Raw genomic sequence first — 16,099 nt, forward strand, 5'->3', positions numbered from 1 at the left:
TTCTCTCACATTGCCCTTGTAGAGAGTTCCTCAACTTGCCTTTGTAACTATTTGGTGTCCTCCAGATTACTTCAATAAGCCACGACTTATTTGGCAATTGTAAGCTCAACATGAAATCAATTGGGGTCCAATTCCCCGAAGAGGGGGTAATCAATCCACTAGGAAGCTCCTTTGGGAAGACATCCTCATACTCCTGCAAATAAAAGGGAAATAGAATGTGGTAGAGAAGAATGAGATTGGTTTGTTTGCAACACACGATCCCTATGTGATAAAGATCAAAGAACTTTTGTCTTCCACTTTCTCCCCTTTTATCTCTTTGTACTTAACAAACAACTTTTGGGCCTTTCCCTTGAACTTCCTCCTTTCTTCCTCTTAATTGCCCTTAGCTTGCACATGGTCTTCCTCAACTCGCTCATCTTTTGATACACTTCATTGATTTGAGAGGGTGACGTAGGATGAAGGACATATTTATGATTATCCAGAAGTGATATTTGTTAAATCTCCCCTCATGTTTGGTTGAGCAATCATATTGCCACGATCTTCCGAGTAGCACAAACACTCTTGCACATCATGACATAAGAATCTCATTTTGGTACTTCCCAATTTTGAACATGTCAGCACTTATCGATGAACCTTCCATTCCTGCACTCACTCAACCATTGTAGCTTCTAAGGGGTAGCATGCTTACTGGTAGCAAGTTCTAAGAATTTCAATATAGTAGTGCTAGCAATGTTGGCATAACTCCCACTATCAATGATCGACATGAACATAATCATCTTTGATGAGGCACTTGGACTGGAAAAGATTCTCCCTTTTGACTTGGATCATCCATGGCCTTGCTAATCAAAGCTCCCCGCACCACATACATTGGTATGCTAACTCTCCTTGAGCCCAAATTTCTTCAATTAGGGCCTTTCTTGTTAAACCATTAGGAGCGGTGACATCTTTTCCCTCACATGGATTTGGTTCCTCATCATCATCACCTTCATATACATGAAAAATAGGAAAATGAAGACTGGTAGCATGGTGCTTAAATCCAGATTGTCATTGAAAGGAACTGGACAACGTACCGAGTATGTAGTTATTGAGTAATTGTGACAGAAGGTTTCCTAAGTTTCACCTCATTCATGCGTTGAAAGCAAACTTAGTCAAATTATTCACCTTCTATATTTTGATTTTTTTTTCTGTGTTTACAGTCCAAAGACAATGCCCAATTCCTTCTCCAAAAACTTGTCATCACGCCCTATGCCCAATTCCTTCTCCAAATACTTGTCATCACGCCCTATGCCCAATTCCTTCTCCAATTCATATCAGATTCTACAGAGTACTTTCTCTATCTCCCCTACGCCCCTTTACCCCTCTCTCTTCTCTTCTCCCCTTTGTTTAGTCAATTTTTTTGTGCAAGCTACAAGCATGTCCACAATTTTTAGTTCGTAAAATATGTGTCGTGTTATTTCGATTCACTTTAGTTTTGAATTGATTGTAGGAAAAATGTGCTTATAAGGTTCACCAGAAGAACATACATTATGCCTTCAGTTCCTCTTGAGACCAAGTACCATCCATCTGATGTGGACATATTTCTTATGAAACGGCTTATAACAGAAACATCAAAACAGACTCTTTTGCAGTTCTCCGTCAGCATGAATTTGTAAACATTGGGCAGTCTAGAGTCACTCTTTAAGCATGTTCCTCAGGCTACCAAGTACTTCAACATTATAGTAAGTATTGGTTAGTTTTATCTTATGCTCAATTACAATCTAAGATCATTTTTTCTGTCACATTACTTCCTGATTACATTTGCCTTCTCAATCTTTTCCCTGTTGATTATTGTAAACATGCAAAAATATTTTTTCCTTGGTAGTCCCTCGTATTCTCTTTTGATATTTTGACTGTGAGGATGAACACCGTCTCATTTTTAGTTGGGAGTGCCTCCCTTGTACTCATTTTGTTGATTGTTTCTGCATACTGCGATTGTGCCTTTGTCTGTCCTAGTTTTCTTCCTTGTTATGGATTGGTGTGCCCTTGTCGAGCTTTGATATTGTGGATGATTTTGTAGATATTGCTTTAGATTACTCTATTTTAGTTTTTTATTTGTAGTTTGCAGCTTTTTTAATTTTTTTCACTTTGATGTTTTTTTTTATTTATTATTAACGATGATGGATGATGGATAGAGAGAGACGTCCTTCTTAAGGTTAAATCATCTATTGCTTGTGAACGTTTGATTGACATTGATTGTGGCAAAGTTTGAGTGACCATTCCCGAATAGATGCATGAGGTTGCCTGATGATGCCATTGGTTGACGGCTTTCTTAAGACGAAAATCATCATCATATTGGGAATGTTTCGACTTGGTTGGTACTAATAGCATAGTCATGCATGTGAATCATGAGCATAAGATTTTGAATGATTTGTGACAACTCTTACAACTCTTTTTGTGACTTTTGATTCGTTAACGCTTAAAATATTCAATGCTTCTTGTATTTTCAAAAGGAAGTAAGATTTTGAACCACTTTGATTGATTTTCTGGTCATGTGTGGTGAATTACTGAATAATGCCCTGTGTACGCTTTTGTCACCTAGGACTTGCCCCGGCTGGTCTTGTCACCTACCTTTTCTTTCATCTGTTGCTAATAAAGAAGTTCATCTATCTCTTTCTAGTCGTTCTACTATTGAGCTTCTTTCATCTGTTATTGCGTCTTTCTGTGTGCACATTACATAAATTGTTGTTTTCCTTCACACTTAATGTTTAGTGGAAACTTTTGCATGTTCCCGCTTTTTGTTAAGTTCCAGCTTCTTTCATTTTTTCTTGACCCTTCAATTAGGAATATTCATCACATTCATATTATTGTATGACGCCTTCTTTTCAGGAATGTCCCTCACATTCATATACATGTAAAACGGGAAAACAACGACCAGTGGCATGTGCTGAAATTTTTAGATTTTCTTGACCTTCAATTAGGATGAATAAAGGTATTTTAGACTGGCTCCTCTTGTTTAGTTATTAGGATATATTTTTATAAGAGTGTTAGATTCAAGTAGAAACTTTAGATTATTGTAACTCTGTACACATGATCCTTTTTCTGAGGAAGTGTTCTTCTATAGTTTGGTCTTGAACAAAGTATGAAACAGACACGTGGGAAATTTGGTCTTTGTGCATAGATGGTACATTGAGCAATTGGTCCTGATCTCATCATCTGAAGTTCTTCTGATTCTACTTTTTTGATTCTTAAATTCCCTCTCTTGTTTCTGTTCTCTGTTATTGGAGGTGGGCGAGGGTGGTGGATTATGTCTTTGGAATAAGAGAATATTTTTGTACTATTAGAATGCCTCTTCCAGTGATTTTTTGCCTGTTGTAGTCTTTCTATTTTACTTGTTCTCATCCAGACCTCAATGAATGTCAGCATGTAATCATGAATTTATCCTTTCTCTCATTTCTACAGGCATTGATTTGGTCCAAGATGAGTATAGGACTTCCCAGTTAGATAACATCTTCCATGAATAGTGAAAATTATACCTCATTCTGTAGGCTGGATATTGATATTTACAAGTATGAGATGACCTAGAAATAGAAAGCTATATTTAAGAATGCATGGTAACACAGGATTATATTGTTTTTGTTTTCCAAGTTATATTACTATATTACGCCTTTCTTTCAGGAATGTTCCTCGCACTGAATACATGAAAAAGGAGGAAATAAGAACCGGTGGCATGGTGCTGAAATCCAGATTGTCATTGAAAGGAACTGGACAATGTACCGAGTATGTAGTTCTTGAATAGTTGTGACAGAAGTTCCCTACGCTCAAGTGATTTAGGGGAACAGTTTTTATGTTGGATTTTGAGGGCAAGAATTTATAGAGAAAAAGAATTGCAAAGCTCTAAAAGACATAAGAATACCTATTAGATAGATATATTTTCTCCTTCTTTGTGGGTGGCGGTGGATTTGCCAAATTTCTCAAAACTCTTGCTGTGGTGGTGATATCGCTCGTCTCAGCTCATCGCTGTCCCAGAACGCTGCATTTCAAAAGGTAAGATTTGTTTTTGTTCGTGTCTTTGTTTTTTTGATGTGCTGGACATTTGATTCTACTTTATGAGGCGTCTTAATGTTAGAATGTTGAATCTGTTTCGACTTACTGTTGATTACAAAGCATTGATATAAGATCTTTTGTTGGTTCAAATGTCTTTTTTTTGGGTTGATTTGCTCGAAGTCTTAATGTTTTTCGTAAGGCGTTGAGTTGGTTTTCTTCCTTTTCTTTTTGTTTCACTGTTCTTTTGTTTGGTTGACTACGAAGTTATGAGTCATTCCTGTAGTTCGGAATCACCTTCAATAGGTGATTTCTTGTGCTTTATTCGATATATGAAGGTTGTCTTCATTCTCTTGTTACATCAAATAGGGTAAATCGCATGAGTTGAATGCTTAACTGCCTCACCCTCTATTCTTAAGGTTAGATGGAATCTATATCAGTTGTTAGCATTCTAAAGTTTACAAAGTTTTTCTTGTATGTTTTGCCTTGAATCATGCTAAAAGTTGAAGATTTCTTGTCTATATCCGAGTTGGTCTCGAATGCCCCCTCATTTTTTCCCCTTTCTTCGCAGTGGATTAGCATATATTTTCCCATTATATGACATGCCTTGTTTTGATTATTACAGAGAGATGATACTCTATAGCCTTCCCGGTCTTAGCTTATCTTAGTTCGCATTTTCCTTTAGCTAGATAGCCTACTTCCTCTACTTTCCTCTGTTGAGCTTATTTTGATAATAATCTATGTTCAATTTATGAAATATAATGAAATTTGGACCTTTCCAGTTTAGTTATTTTGCTCCCTACCATTAATCCTAACTTGTGATGTCAATGTGTTTCTTTCTTTTGTATTATCTCAAGTTATATAATGTGTATGCTTCACATGTTGTCACAAGAATGCTACATGTTGTTTGATTGTCTGGTTTTCTTTCAAGGCATTAGAAGTGGGTTGATTGGGGATAGTTACATGTTCTTATTCTTGCCATCATTTGTATCTTAAGGACATTGCGATTATTAGAAAGTGCTTCATCTTCTCCTTCGTTATTTGCTATAAGCTTCTATGTCATTCTAGTTTAGTTTCTGGAATTAACAGCTTTGCAAGGTGTAGCAAGATACGTAATGTTATACGGATAGTTGGCTCTATTACTTTGTTGGTTCATTTTGGAAGTTGCCTAGTTTTTAATAGTATAGGTATAGGTCTTCGAGTGTCATCTTTGATCAAGTTTATTTATTTATTTGTGTCCTCATATTATTTTAGGATTGAGTTTTCTTTACAAGTTGCGCATTCATTTTTTTTTGCGAGCTTACCACTACGAAATCCACTGGTCCTTCAATATCCGTTGGGCCTTCAAGGCCCAATTTTATCTTTTCTCGAGTCAACCCATATTGTTTTGAATTCCGAGTGTACGAAAGTCCAGAAGGTGGAATGTATATTGTTTTATACACTAATATACAACTGGTGTATACAGAAACGAAATTGGGTTAAACCCCAAAAGCAGCAATGAATTTGGCCCAAGAAAGGCCCACATTTAATTTCTCCTTTTACTCTTAAATATTAAATTGTCATTATTTGGAACTGTCAATTAACTTAATCGAATTTCCCTAAAGATGAACTATTTTTCATTGTTTTTAAGTTAACTTTTAATAAATATTATGTTATAACTCTTTATTTCTTATCTAATCAATTGCGTTAAGTCACTTGTATTCAGTTAATTTTAGATAGCTTGGTTTTAAGATATGATATTTAAATTCTTTCACATCATTCTTTTGCATTTTTTTAAAAAACTTTTAACGTAATTTTTTATTGAGATGATTTTATATTATTTATCTTAGGAAAAATCAAGAGTAATATATCAAAAAAGATTAATTTAATTTTTCTTAAATGATTTTTGAAGAAATATCGTTAGTGCTACTAAAAATGAAATCTTAAAATTGTGTTATAATTTCATAAATTTATTATGATTTCTGTTATTAAAATAAAGTTCTAATGTTATTCTATTTTTACAAACTTCTCTATTTTTAGCGCCTTTGTTTTCTTTCGAATGTTTTAATCTTTATTTTGACAAAATTTACTAAATTTTGTTTATCGCTTTTTTTCATTTTAATTGGTGTTTTTAAAATTTTACATATTTATATATAAATAAATGAAATAAAAATAAAAGAAGTCAGCAAGCAAAATAAAGTAAAATAATCTTTCTTTACTTGCTGATTTCTTTTCAAAGTTAACTATAAATATTTTGGTCAAGTCGTAGGACAACCGCATGTTAGCAGCACTTCAAATGCTATAAAAATCTTTTTGTAAATGAGAATTTCATTTACCTATTTTTTCTAAATTTATAAAGACTTAATCTGTTGAAGTCTTTAAAAATTAAGATTTTTTAAACATTTCTTTTTAAAAACTAAGTGGCATCTCTTGTTTAAGTGACTGTCTCAAATTGTTTTATAGGATATTTCAAAAAAAATAATTTTTCTAAAGATAGTAAAATACAACAAAGATTATTATGTTAATTTTCTTGTTTTGAATATAGAATTAGGTTATCTATCAAGTCTTCTTATGACATTATATTTAGAGTAATAATCTTTCCTAATATTCATAGAAATTTTGTTTAGTTTTTAAAATTAATTTAATTAAAATATGCTAAATTGAAAAAAATGTATCAATTAATTTTAATAATATTAGTTAAGGACATATGTTTATTAATTAAAATATTATCAAAAACCAATTTATATCTAAAATATTCCATTTTTAATATCATTTATAACAGACACTTATTTGTCTAATATAAATTTATTATTTTAGATCATTAATTTTTACATTTTAATTTCAAAAAAAAAACTTATGATTATACTTGTGTGTAAAACCCCATATCAAAAATAGACCATAAAAATGCAGACTTTCAGAAGTTGCAGGTGCCAGAGACGGAGCAAACTACAGACCGTCAGTCGACTAACGGTCCGTCAGTCGACTCCACTGATGGACCAGCTGGCTCTCAGTTCTAAGTCACAAAGGACGGTCGACCAGTGCGGACTTTCAATCGACTTACAGTCTGTCAGTTGACTCCGTCGATTGAACAACTAACTTATAGTTCTCAGTCGCGAACGACGATTGACCAGTACAGACCGTCAGTCAACCTACGGTCCATCAGTCGACTCTTTTGCTTTGCCAGCTGACTTTAGTCATTCAACCAGTATGGACCATCAGTCGACTTACGGTCCGTCAGTTGACTCCGTCTGACTCCACTTCTTTTATGTTAGGGGTCTTTTGATCTTTTCCTTTTTTGTTTGGACCCTAAGCTACGTCGTCTAGATATTAAATCATGAGATTTTAGTGAGTTTAATCCTAGAGATATAACTAAAACTTACCTAAGTCAAATCATTAATCAAAACTTAGAAAATTAGAAGCAAGAAAGGAGAAAAAGGTCAAGAAACCTAGTTCAAGAACACAACAAGGTTTCATGGAATTCATCATCACGTATATGGATTTCACTAGTGGGTTCCTTTCATCCATTGTGTCCCTAGTTTTCAGTTAGATTCTTGATTCCCATGTCATGATTAGACCTAGGGTTTCTAGAACTTCAACAGGATATCATGAATTAGTTAGTTATATGTTCCAATCAGATTACCATGTTATTACTCAGATTATTTTATGAATTTCAGAACCCTAACTATGTATTTATTTAGTTCTCTAATTACACATGCTAGGTCAGATATTTCAGCTATCCACTTATACGTGCCTATGTTATTAATGAATCATTATCAGATTAATTGTTGCATTCTCAGTTTGCATGTTTAGTTTTGAGGTATCCAGTATTTACATAAATTCAGTCATAATATGTTGAGCACTTAATCAATTGGAAGTAGTATAATACCGAGTTGGACTTGGGTTCAGCGTACCCAAATAGTCCTAGAACTACTAGCCAAGTAGGTTGTAAGTCCCCTCTATGGGCATCAGTTTAGTGGTTACGCCAGCATGCCTTTATAGCTCTAGCAGGGTATATTGGGTCCTCTTGATGGGGCGTATACATTAGACTCCACATTCAGCTCATGTAGTTTTATTATCGGTTATTAGTAGCTCCCACAGTTCAGTCAAACTCTATTGCATTGACCATATTTACAGTTTAGTTAGTATTCTGTCTCAGCATGTTATAAATTTGGTCATTGATCCAGTTAGCTCATCATTCAATATATCATGTTTAGAATATTATACTTGTTTTTGTTCTTGTTTAGTTATGTTTTGTTTCAGCTTTACTCTATCCTACATCCTTAGTACCTTTCAAGTACTGACACATACATGCGCTACATCTTCTCGTGATGTAGGTTCAGGTTCTCAGCATCCAAATCACGCTTAGATCGATTCCCCATGTCTAGTTCACTAGAATCAGTGGTGAGCCCACATTCTCCAAGGACAATAGTTATGAGATTCTTTTAGTACTTTAGTCTTTAAGTTTCAGTTTTTGCTACACTTAGCTGCGGTCCGTCCTAACATTTCTATTTAGTTAGAGACTATTTTCAAATATAGTTAGTTTCAGCTCAGTATTGAGTTAATATATTCTTTGTATTAAACTCATCAGTTTCAAATATCTCAGTTATAGTATATGTTTATTTCCCCATTTTATTTTATTTTAATTATAATTTAGCTTCCTCATTAGTTTATTATCTTTAGTATGCTCATGATCATGCCAGCAGGGTTAACTTGGGATAGTTTGTGGTCCTAGGTCCCATGTCCACGTCTCAAGGGTAGCTGGGGGCATGAAAAACTTGGTATCAGAGCACTAAGTTTAAGTATCCTAGGATGTCCGAAAAGCTGCACTAAGTAGAGTCTTTTTCATAGTATGAATTGCACCACATCTAATAAGAGGGATGCTATGAAGTGTTTTAGGAAAACTTCACTTTCTTGTTACTCTTATCGTGCGTAAGGTATGATCGTATTCCATTCTAACTCAACGTTCTACGTTTCAAATCATGCCTCCTCGTAGAGTTAACGCTAGGAATACGAATGCCAGGAATGCAAATGCAACTCCTTAAGTCCCATATAAGGAAGTCTCCTATGTTGAATTCAGGATTGTCGTTCAGATGTTGGCTCAGAGTGCTGCCAACCAAAACAATCAGCGGGTTGGCAAGGTCCTTGAATTTTTTAGGATGAATCCGCCCGAGTTCTTAGGATCGCAGACTATTAAGGATCCTCAGAATTTCTTGGATGAGATCAAGAAGATCTTCGAGGTGATGCAAGTAACTGGGAATGATCGGGTTGAGTTGGTATCATAACAAAAAGATGTTGCTCTTATCTGGTACACTCAGTGGAAGGGATTGCTTTAGTGAGTCCTTTTTGGACAGATTTTTCCTAATAAAGAAGAAGCAAAAGCCCAGGAATTCATGAACTCAAGGCAGGGTAACATGACAGTCCAAGAGTATCTGCTTAAGTTTAACCAATTTTCTAGGTATTCTCCTCACATGGTTGCTGACTTCACGGATCAGATGAATAAGTTCTTGTATGGAGTGTCAGATCTGGTGAAAACAGAGTGCAAAAATGCTATGTTGCTGGGATATATGAACATCTCTAGGATTATGACTCATGCTCAGCATGTGGAGGGTGATAAGCTTAGGGAACATTCCAAGGAGAATGAGAAGGCTAGGACTGGTAACTATGACTACTCTCAACATAATTCGAGTGGTGGAAATCGCTCGCAATTTCAACAGAAGTTTTTGACCCCAGCCATTCATCAGCTAGTGTTGCATCCTCCAAGAACAGGTTAGGGCACTAGGCTCTAAGTCTGAGGGAAGTGTTTCAGGCACCAAGACTAACGACACATGCCCTAAGTGTAGTAAGAACCATCCAGGTGAGTGCCTCGCAGGAAAGGAAAGATGCTTTGGGTGCGGTCAGTCTGGTCACAGGTTGAGGGATTGTCCTTCTAGACAGGGTCAAGGAAGAGGTAATGGTAGAGCTCAGTCTACAACTTCAGCAGTATCAGCAAGTCGCCCGACTCAGTAGGGTAACTCATCTGGTACAGGTGGCGGTCAGCGCCAGAACAGGTTGTATGCTCTTCAGGCTTGCCATGATCAGGATGGTTATCCTGATGTAGTCACTGGTACGTTACGAGTCTTTGACCTTGATTTTTATGCATTGTTAGATCTAGGGGCTACTCTTTCCTTTGTAACTCCTTTCATAGCATTCCAATTCAGTGTTAGTCCATAAACTCTCTCAGAACCTTTCTTAGTATCTACTACAGTTGGTGACCGAAATTGCCCTGGCACGGTCTCTCAAAAAGTCACCTCAGCATATATTGTAGAGTTAGAAATGTTAGGCTTCCATGTCATTCTAGTCATGAATTAGTTACATTTCTGTTATACCTCAGTCAATTATAGAACTAGGATTGTTCGTTTTCAATTTCGAGACGAACCAATCTTAGAATGGAAGGATAGTAGCTTAGCGCCTATAGGTCGATTCATTTCTTACCTTAAAGGGAGAAAGATGATCTCCAAGGGTTATCTCTATCATCTAGTTCGGGTTAAAGATTCTAGCTAGAGAAATGAGACTTTTTTTTATCGAATTTTCTATTTCATATATTTTATTTGACTTTATATAAAAGTATAAAAAAATGGGAATGAAACCCCAACTCTTGAGTGAGTTCCAGTAGTCAATGAGTTTCCAGAACTGTTTCTAGAAGATCTTCCAAGAGTCCCTACCGAAAGGAAAATTGACTTTGGAATTGATATCCTTCCAAGTACCAGCCTATTTCTATTCCTCCCTACTGAATGGCTCCAGCGGAGTTCAAGGAATTGAAATATCAGTTGAAAGACTTTTTAGATAAAGGCTACATCAGACCTAGTATTTCGCCATGGGGTGCACCAGTGTTGTTCGTAAAGAAGAAAGATGGTTCTCTCAATATGTGTATTGACTATAGGTCACAATCAAGAATAAGTATCCCATCCCTAGAATTGGTGTTTTATTTGACCAACTTCAGGGTGCTAGTCATTTCTCAAAGATAGACCTCAAATCGGGTTATCATCAACTCAGAGTCAGAGATATTGACATTCTGAAAACAACCTTCATATCTCGTTATGGTCATTATAAATTTGTAGTTATGTCATCTTTGTTGATGATATACTCATTTACTCTAGGAATGAATGAGGAAGAACATACGTGTCGTTTGAGAGTTGTTCTGCACACTCTCAAAGATCGCCAGTTATTCGGTAAGTTTAGCAAATATGAGTTCTGTTTGCAATCTATTGCTTTCCTTGGTCACATTGTATTTAGCGAGGGGATTCGAGTGGATTCGCAAAAAGATAGAAGCAGTGAAACAATGGCCTAGACCCTACCTTTGCTACAGATATCATAAGTTTCTTAGGTCTAGCAGGTTATTATAGAAGGTTCATGGAAGGATTTTCCATAGCCTCACCATTGACTCCCTTTCCTTGAGCTTGGGAATTCACATATCAAGCTCTTCAATCATAGAGACTCCTTTAAGCATTCATGACCTACACTTAATGTAAAAAGTAGAGAAGAATGGAGTTAGTACAAGAATGCATTGAGTATGACAACCATGCATTTAAAAGGGACATTTTTCTTGAAATCCATACATGATGCCTTTTTGTGAAATCTTCATAAAACCTTGATACAATAGCATTTATGTCATTCACATACTTCATATAGACATATTCAGGCCAAACATCATATAGTGAACATCCTTTGTCTTACTCATTAACCTCTCCAAGTAACCCTCTAGTGATACTTGGTGCAATGCATCACCTTAAGGCAAGAAGGAATCATTTATACAACTTATATAAGCCAACACATACCATCATAGAAGTATAATACAGAAAAGACACACTTAGGCCAAGACATAAGAACATTACATTAAGCTCTTGTCATTATGCATATATACTTATTTTGATTCACATAGAACCTTATGAAATCTTACTCATAATCCTTCTATGTCTACTAGTGCAATGTATATGTGAAGTCCCATAACCACACACTTGGTAAACCTATCATAAGATCACAAGCCTTAACATCCAATTCATACATCAACATAGCAAGTGAGAACAACTTCATTCATGTCAACAACCTTCATAATGTAGTCATTAAGACCAACCTAGTTCATATAAGGTCCAGATCACATCATGTAGATCCATTAGGACTCATAGTATGCACTTCATCACAACAAGTAGACAATTACTACAAATTCATGCATAAGCAACAGATACATAGTCACATGCATTATAACACCTTCCTAGGACTTCCTTCAAGAGTCGCTTGTGCAATGCATAGGTGAAGTACCATACCCTCACCTACACTAAGCAACTACCCTTAGGTTATCCTAGTTAGAGTCCTTACTTTACTTCCATTGTCCATTTTACTTTGGGAAACTATAGCCTTAACCGACACTAAGACCATGGATGCTAAACATGGATTTGGTGTTGTAGAGCCTTACACTAATGGAAGGTGTTCTTACCTATCCAAGGTAGAACATTAAAACATGCTAGCATACTAAGTAAATTCACTTGCTAGATCCTATGTGGCAAGCATAGTTTATGGAACTAAGAGACATACATGACCCTCTACATGCTCATTGGCATTGGAGACTCATCTCATGAGAAAACATGGGTGAACCTGCCTCAAAGGGAAGCCACCACCTCATGTGGAACCATAGGTGAATATTCCTCTAAGGGAAGTCAAACCTTACGGGAACCCAATGGTGAATCTTCCACCAAGGGAAGTCAACACTCTTTGAGAAACCAATGGTGAATCTTCCTCATGGGAAGCCAACACCTCTCATTGTCAAGGTCACTCAGTACTAAGCTAAGTTCACTTTTTATTAAAAGTCTTTATTACTTTACTTCATAAAACACATGCTTAGGATATTGATTCCGTATATGCTTATAGCATATCCATGCACCTATCTAGTTTTAGGGTACACATGAGCACACCTTTCAAGGTCCCTCTATTGACTAGATCTTCATACATGTGTGTGTGTGAACTTGTATGTGAGCAAACCTTTTACATAACATATAAATGTCACACATGTTCATATATCAATGCATAAGTCTATAGGTGTACCTATATGAGCAATCCTTTCATATCAACACTCCAAGACACTATGCACATTCATACTTCATCATATCATATACTTAACATCATATCATATAAGTCATATTCATTACATGTTCATACCATCCTATGCATGTCTTAGAAGACCAAGCTAGGAACTATCCTATAAAGGTACACATGTGTAATGCATAGACAAGGTCCCATACCCTTGCCTATACTAGTACACATATCAAGTCATTCTAGTAAATGATACATCACACAACATCATAGAATGGTTAGCATAGCACAAGCAGTAAGCTTTAGTCTTTATGCATTTATCTTAACTTTACATCACATATTACATTGTAGGACCTCATCATAGGCATCAAGTACATATAACCTTAACATATTCATTTACATGCTCATGACACTAGCAACACAACCTAGATCATAGTTAGAATAGGAAACTAGGCATAGGCTTCACATGGGGTGATTCATCACCATCACACATTCATAGTATAGTTGCCTTCAAGGCCATGATCACATCACATATATATATTGACAATAAGATAAACACCGCTAAGATAAGTGGACCATACCACATAATGCCATGCAAGGCTTCATCAACTACAATAATATAAAAAAGTAGAGAGGAAGAGTCATTCTTACGAATTCATCAATCCTTTGATCATCATTGATCAATACACCTTTTCATCATCAATAATTATAGGGAATAAGCTAAATATACATTTAATCATAAAAAAACCATGTACAAGTCACTACAAGATCATACTACAATATAATACAATACATCACATATATACTAGAGAGTAGAGAGTTATAGATCATAAACCAATTCCCCTAGTCTTGTTCATCAATCATATTTTATCAATAATATACTTTTAGGGCAGTAGCTAAAGAAATAGAACATCATAGCTTAATCATACTTCATCCACCCTAAGATATAGATCACAACATATACATTACTCTACCAAGATTATAGTCTATAAGAATCTAAATCAATCTTTACCAAAATGGTCATTTATTCATATTAGATCAATTATACCTAATTATCATCACATTACACATATAGGCAGTAGATAAGGACAGTTCATCATAATCGAGTCATATGACAACCATCCCAACGTCAGGATCACAACTTACTACTTGATAGACTAGGTCAACTCTTACCAAGTCTTCTTTACTTTGATCATACAAGATTTATATCCATAATTCAACCATGATATTACGCATCCTATCATATTCGAATTCCAATTTTATACATTATAAGATCAATGTTATAGTAGTACATGGAGGTCTAAGCTAAGCTTGTTCAAATCTTTATACATTGATCCACATGGATCCTTCATCATCAATACACGTAAATAACAGTAGACATAAGCAATCCAACGTAATAGAATCTCAATCAATCAATAACAAGCCATGATCACAATGCCCATGCAAGCGCTAAATCGATTTTGGGAAGGAACATGGGTTCATAATGCAATTGAATTATCTTTCACGTTAAAACTATTACATTACCATCAATTCATCATCCATTAAAAACATTTTGAGAAAGAACCCATGGCTAGATTGAAAGATTAAAAGTTTGATCATGAAATCTCTTTGAAAACTTTGAGATTAACTCTCCAAGTGAAAGGTTACTTAGAGTGAAGGATAACCATACCTTTATATAAATGAAAACCTCTAAAACATGATGAAGAAACCCATAGCAATCCAAGTTCCAAGCCGTTCTTGAGCTTCACCTTCAATGGAGGTTCTAGAGAGAATATTTTTTGAGGGAAAGTCTATTTTGAGTGAATTGTTTTGGGAATGGGTTGATCACATTTTTAATCCTTTAAATACACCCAAAAATAACTAAAAAAACCTAGTAGGGTTAGGTTAGGACATGGGTTGAATTTCCCATTCACCCCTTTAATGAAACAGTGCGCAGGCAGTGACACCAGACCTGCATCGACGGACCTCATGATGGGGTATTGGTCCATCAAAATCGATGGACCCCATTCTGTGCCCTCCGTCGTTTGAGTCTAAGGTTGTCATGTGGCCAAGACTTCTCCAGGATAAGTGCCCATCGAAGGGGTGTCAGTCCACCAACGAGATGTCCTTTAAGCTCATCCAATGACACTGCCAAGGCAGTGTCTCGACAACCTTTTGGTCCTTCTTGTGGGCCCTTTTTTGGGGCCCTTGAGAAGTCGTACCCGGAAGTTTCCAATGTAAATACAAACCTTAATAAGTCATGGACCTTCCACATCAGTTTCACCCAAAACAATTTCATGCAACACGTCTAGACATGCTAGGCCTCACCAAGAAACACATGAACGTCTCAAGGTCTAACTTTCGAATGTCTTGGGCGTTTGACCTCCAAAGTTCATGAAACTACATACACTGATTATAAACATCATTATAACTCATTTTAATACTTCATAAGATCATGTAACATTCAAAAACACATAAAAGCATCTAAGGCCCCTTTGGCGACTAGTCGTCGAATGTCTTGGTTGCTCCTTGACGTTTGACTTCCAAATGACTTCAAATCACCAAGACATACTTTAAAGAACTGTATTAACATGTTAAAAAGCTTATAGTAACAAGTGAGGCTCTAGAAACCTTAACTCATTTTGGGGGTCTTACAGAAGAACTATCCAACTCATGCCCTCGAGCTAGCAACAGTGGTGTTTGAACTCAAGATATGGAGATACTACTTGTATGGTTTTCATGTGGATGTTTTCAATCGCCCATAAGAGCCTTCATTATTTTTTCACTGAGAAAGAGTTGAACCTTCGCCAAAGGAGATGGCTTGAGTTCCTTAAGGATTATGATATGAGTGTGCATTACCATTTTCACATCCAGGGAGCACCCCCTAGACGTAACCGGCATCGTCATCCTTGAAGAGGATTTAGAATAGCCTCTTAGCATTCATCATAACATACAATAGGTTAAATTGCATAAAATTTAGAACTTTTCATTCTACTTCTACATTGAGGTTTACATAGACCTTTCGCTTACACATAATATATATATATATATATATATA

Source organism: Solanum pennellii, chromosome 11 (genome assembly GCF_001406875.1).
Source record: "Solanum pennellii chromosome 11, SPENNV200".
NCBI classification, from domain to species: Eukaryota; Viridiplantae; Streptophyta; class Magnoliopsida; order Solanales; family Solanaceae; genus Solanum; species Solanum pennellii.